The sequence below is a fragment of the Pundamilia nyererei genome, unplaced genomic scaffold, assembly GCF_000239375.1.
Source record: "Pundamilia nyererei isolate P.nyererei 1_Seehausen unplaced genomic scaffold, PunNye1.0 scaffold00030, whole genome shotgun sequence".
NCBI lineage: Eukaryota > Metazoa > Chordata > Actinopteri > Cichliformes > Cichlidae > Pundamilia > Pundamilia nyererei.
In genome coordinates this window covers 2,651,581-2,657,568 of record NW_005187431.1, presented here as the reverse complement: position 1 = coordinate 2,657,568, position 5,988 = coordinate 2,651,581, and positions in this window count along the sequence as shown.

Sequence of the window (5,988 nt, the reverse complement as noted above, 5' to 3'; positions counted from 1 at the left end):
AAGTCCTATGGACTTCCAGTAGGTATACTGCCGTACTATGGTTTTAGCACAGCTAACTTTGGAGGAGTGATTGTTACAATCAACAGCACATTAACATTTTTAGCTAAATATTCAATCTAAACTGGCAACTGCTCACACACGCCTAAAGACACACAAAAATCATTTACACAGTAATGTTGTATTTGATCTCATCGAGATGAAATAACTCAGATTTATGAGTTTCCTTCCTCATAGTTTATGAAATCTTTGCAGCCATTACACAGCAGCAGGACTGATGGGTGAGCTCCATCTGTAGCCTCTAATCTGAGGGATGTTCCCCACATTTCAACACTGCTGCACAATTATGCAAACGTTACACTGTGGATAACTCTATTAGAGTTCATCGTTTATCTACCAAAGGGTGTGCAAAATGTTAGGTGTTTTTAGTCTCATAGGTTCTACTCCTTGGTGTGTCTAGCTCTTTAGCAAAGATTTCATAAAGGAAATGGTATTTTCCTTCATTTTTCTCATTTTCTGTTGGTGAAAAGAAAATGGCTAAGATATACAAAACCCCCCCAAAAAACCCTCTTCTGTTCTCATATCCCATGACCAAACTTTTCAGAAAGTTTTGGCCAGACCAATTCTTCTGACAGTTGTCTAGCAGACAAACAGACAGGAACAGCATGACCCCACTAACTAAGGAAGAACATAATCGCCCAGAATAACCAGAATGAACCATAACCTGAAGATTGAAGGGAGGAAATTATTCTCTCCGTCCTGTCTTCTAGCACTGCAGGGCAAAGACTTCCAGAGGCTCCTCATTTGGCTGTGTGTGAATCCATGTGTCTATGATTATTCCTACATCTTAAAGCAAAATAGAGTCAATTATTCACAACCTTTAACTTACTGAAAAATTCAAAATAATATCTTTTGTAACCAGTTCCTTTTTAAAGCAGTTAAAAGTCAAACGTGACTGTAAATATCTACAAATCCTACGCATGAACACCCCCGCATCACATGCCAGACTGACATAAAACAAGACGTTGACTTCAGCAAGCAGTCAGCCCTCTGCTCTCCATGAGTCTGCACCCACAGAGGAAGCTGCAGAGCTCACACAGCATCTAAACCTGAAGAAATCATGTTTCCTGATTGCTGAATGTACTGTGTGAATGATAAGGTTTTCACTGTTGGGGTAATGTAAATCTGTTATTTTAGCCTCTTTCTGTGAATGTATGATGCATTAGCTCACCTATTGCCAGCTGGGATAGGTCGTGTTTCTTTTTGAAGTTATACCATTAGATGTAGTTTGGTAGAAAACGAAGACATTTCTCATCATCTCTGATATATCTGAGTTGTGACATGAACAGGTGTCAGACACATACTGTATTTAAAAGATGGAGCTAGCTAATCGGAGATCAACCATCAGTTTACATGATGAAGCTTTGAATTGAGCATTTTTATTGAGGCTGCTCTTAATGCTCCTTCAAGGGAGTGTTGGATCTGAAAAGCAGGGGTGGGACGACCTTCCAGCCTATCCTGTGCCGTCATGGATCTTACTCTACATACTTCCCTGGAGGCGGTATGTAGCAGATCCTCATTCAAAATGGGGCCTATCTATTCTTTAAAAGCAAAGGGACCAAACTTGAGTTATTAATCCATTCAACTATTAGCATGGCAGCAAACAGGCTGACACCCAAAACTGTGAAACTAATAGAGCATCGTGGGGATTAGTAGCTGTATGAATTTCAAATTGCAATCCCTAACACCACTCATAAGTAAAATTAATCACATTGCTGGAACATGCTGCTGCCAAGACACTGCAGTCCAGAGTTTGAATGACATCTGGCTATGGTGCAAAGTCAGCGATATTAAAAGGAGGCTAAGTGAACTATATATATGTATATATATTAGTTCATTTACATCTTGAGTATAAAACAAAGAATGTATTTGACATTTTGAGCACCCTTACAGTATTTTAATACAGTAAATCAGAGGTGGCAGAATAATCAAAGCAGTTCACACTTAATTATCTAAGTGTAAGTGTTTCTCCGCTGCTAGCACTTGCGAGAGCCTTTTGAATTCACCCATACTTTCAAACATGTCAAACTTCTATTCTTGCCCCAAGACCTCATTTATATACTGATACCCAGCCACGGAGCTTAATGATGAAGAACAATAGCTGAATAACCCTGTCATTTTCAATCAATGGGCAAAAATGCCTCTTGTCGTAGAGTTCAGAAGATGAAGGATATTTCAAACAGCGAATTCAGTAATGAGGTTCTTAAGATACTGTGAGGAGACAAGAGGCAATTAAATTCCCAGGAATAAGGGGTGGGGGAAAGGTGTTGACTGAACAGACTGAAAAGATCGCAATTTGTTCTGAGTATAATTTTCGTTGATGCTTTTCTGTTCCTCCTGTACTAGTTCGCTTTGTGCATCTCAAAAGCTTTGTGTTTCCTGCCCCTTCCCCGCCTCCAATTTTCCGCCAAAAAGTTATCTCGGCTTCTAAGTAATCGTAAGCAATACATTGGAAATAAATTGAGTTGTCAGTGGGTGATTGCTTACGTCTGGTTTAGCCATCTCATCTTTTCCTCTCCCACCATGCCCCTGCACTTCCATGTATGTCCGTGTTCTGTCTTTCAGTAGGTGCCCCTTCCGTAATCGCATCTCTCTCCTTTACCCTCCTCTTATTCCTTTTCTCCTCCTATCATTTTGGTGATCATTTTCTTTCCAGAATGTGTTCTTTGCTTCTCTATTACACCCATTCGCCCGTCTTCTTACTCTCCCTGCTCTCTCTTCCACGTTCCCTGGCTGTGAGGTGATGTATGGTCCCTGTCAGCGGCAGAATCAATGGGACGCCGGTTGTTTTAATTTAGCCTGGAAGCCCAGCGGATCCAGATCCTCAGTGTCATGGAAGAGCGATAGCGGTGGCCTTTCTCTTCTGTTTTTACTCCCCCCCTCTGTCCGCCCTGGCTCGCTGCATTGATCAACACTTAGCTCCCTTTGGACAAGGCTCTGTGGAGGCCTGCGCCATCTAAAGGCCTTAGAGAACACCTCGAGTCTGTTAACATGCTCTGGATGTGCATCAGCACCAATCGATGAGTCACCTCACAGCCTGAGATCCTGGCTGCTAATACATGTTAGCAGTCAAGTGTGGTGACACGCCAATAGACAGATGGTTAAAGCTGTCACCTGTACTGATGTGCTGTGGGCGCACATTTAATAGTTAAGTGGCAAAGGTATTTTCTGTAACATTTAACAGGTTTGAGAAGCATGTATTTTCACCGCTTACATGTGCTTTAATATCAAACTGCGGTAGGACGTATAAACAATTGACAATGGCTTAGTTGGGAAAAGGTTCGACGAGCTTCATTTGAGCCAAGATTTGTGGCTCATCAGGCACATTTTCCCTGACAGCTCCTCCTCTCCTTCTGTCTCAAATAATTTACCTTCTTTTTGTCATCCCCCTTCTCCGCCACCCATCATTAATACAAATCATTTCCTCCAATATTCCCCAATGCCAGGCTTGAGCGAAAGCCGTCATGCGAAGCTCCCATCATGGGCTAAAGTAATTAAAGTCGCTGCTTTGAAACAAAAGGCTGGCTAGAGAAGAGCTTTGGAGAAAAAGGAAGAAATGTGCACAGCGAGAAGGGGGAGGCAATCAGGGAGGTGGGTTCCATTACAATGCTTCTGTTGATGAGAAAATATGCTGTACACAAAGGTCGTGGATGAGAATTATTGGGTTTTTAACAGGAGTATGCACAAAAAAGAAAAATAGTTCGGGGTTGTGCACGTTGGCGTTCGAGAAATTACTAAAATAAGAGAACAGTTTGTTCAACAGGAATGTTGTTATGGATGCTGACTGATAATTGTTATATAGTTTTCAACTGAAAACACAAAAGTTTATGTTTCAAGCATTTCTTTTAGTCACTCACACTTTCAACCTGCCAAAGTAATAGGAAGTCTTTAAGCACCACATGAAAATCTTTGTTTTTATATATATTGGTACAAATTTAACATTTATATTTGACCTTAGAATATTTTGGTATACGAAGGACTTTGTTTTTGACTTAATGCAAAGAGCCCGGATTCTTTAGCTGCAAAAGATGCCCAAATCATCACCCCTCCACCTCCGTGCTTGACAGTTGGTGTGAGATGTGTGTGCTGATGGCTGTGTTTGGTTTTCACCAAAAGTGATGCCATGCATCGTAGCCAAACAGCTCCGCTTTGGTCACAAATAGCATTGTTGAACCAGTGCTGTGGTCTGCTCAGAAGTCGTCTTTTTAGAGGGAGGAGTCTGAGAAGCACTTTGATTTTTTGTTGTTTTTATTCCAATTTCTCTGACCATTGTCATAGGGCTGACAATGGGCTGAATTTGCTGGGACATCGACTACTGGGAAGACTGGCAACCGTCTTGAATCTTGAATCCACTTGCGAATAAGTAGAATAAGTTTAATCACTGTAGAATGATGGACTTCAGTGATTTGAAAATGACCTTATAACCCCTCCCAAACCGACTGGAATTCTTTAGCATAGATGCCAAATTTTTGTTAAATAAATAAAACTAATGTAATATATTATTTTGCAGTTCATCTGAGGTTGTATTCACTCAATTTTAAGACCAGACAGTGTCGACGATTATGATGTTGTGATATGTTAACTCACAGAAGGTATACTTTTTTTTTTTAACCGTGGCTGTACATGTATGTAATTTGTGTAAAAATCAGACTGAAAATGCAACCGGCCAGTCAAATTAGCATTTTCATTTTCTCATAATTAAAGAGCTATTCTTTGACTATATTCATAAATAAAAATGGGAAACTGTTTAACATTTAATTTTTAAAGTTGTACCCTACCTTAAAGTAGCTGATATTCAAATGTTTATTCAATCTCGAAAATGAAAATGCAGTATGAACAATGCAGCATAATTTCCTATTTGTGTTAGCGATATTTAAATCACGACTCAGAGGAGAATGCAATTTTCTTTTCCTTTAACAGACTTAACCTGCTGTACACTGGAAAATAATCTTGTCTTACTTTTCAATAATGCTTAAACTAAAAGCTGCTATAAAATCTGAGGAAAATTGAATGTACTTGTACTTTGACTGGAGTACTAAATATTGATTATAACAATACATGAAATAGTTGCAAAAATACAGTAGTATACTTTAGTTGAAAGGGTCAAAGTCCTTGTGATAAATGTGTCACACAGTGGAAATTTGTATTTATCTTGTATATTGTTTTTTTTCTGATTTTTAGTGTTTATTTATGAGTGTCGTTTTATTTGCATGGTTTTATTCTGTTTCTATTTTTAGTGTTTTATGTGACATAGTTTTTAATCCACTGTGGACTGGCTGCACATGGGACACCTCTGGACACACCCATGCCTCAGCAGGTGGTAGCAGGCTGTGTAAAGACCTTTCAAAAGCAGGCTAGCTTAACACTGAAGGAGGGAGGCCCAGACTGGAAGAGGACATGTGGCCAGCGTGACACGGCGGCCCAGTTTGGACAGCGAGAAGGGCGACAGTGGGAGACACTGCCTGTAATTGACCGCCGGGCAGAGGTGTACCTCTGCTGGCATATGTGAGTAACGCTTTCCCCACTGTCGTATGCTGGGTGCAACTGTTTTTTCCTAAAGGGTTGCCATGGCTATACGCCAGGGTCTCTTCTGGGACAAGCTTTCTGGCCCCTATTTGTGTATTTGCAGGGTGCTGACGCAAGGGGATCCATGGTGGCATCGCGTGTAGGATTCCGGTACGAAATGGAAGCTGGACTGGGATGTGGTGGGCCCAGTGGGAGGATAAGAGGGAGATAGGAGGCTCCTCCTCCTCGTCGGCCTAAGGCAAGCCTGGAATGGACCCCACTCGTGCAAAGGAATTTCTGGCCGCTGGTGGACCCATAATGCATCCAGGGTTGTGGGACATTACATCAGGGGATTTTAGTAAATGTAGAAAATTGTATTTTTACTAGTTTTAGCATTGGGTTTGTTTATTCCGGGGAGGTTTTATC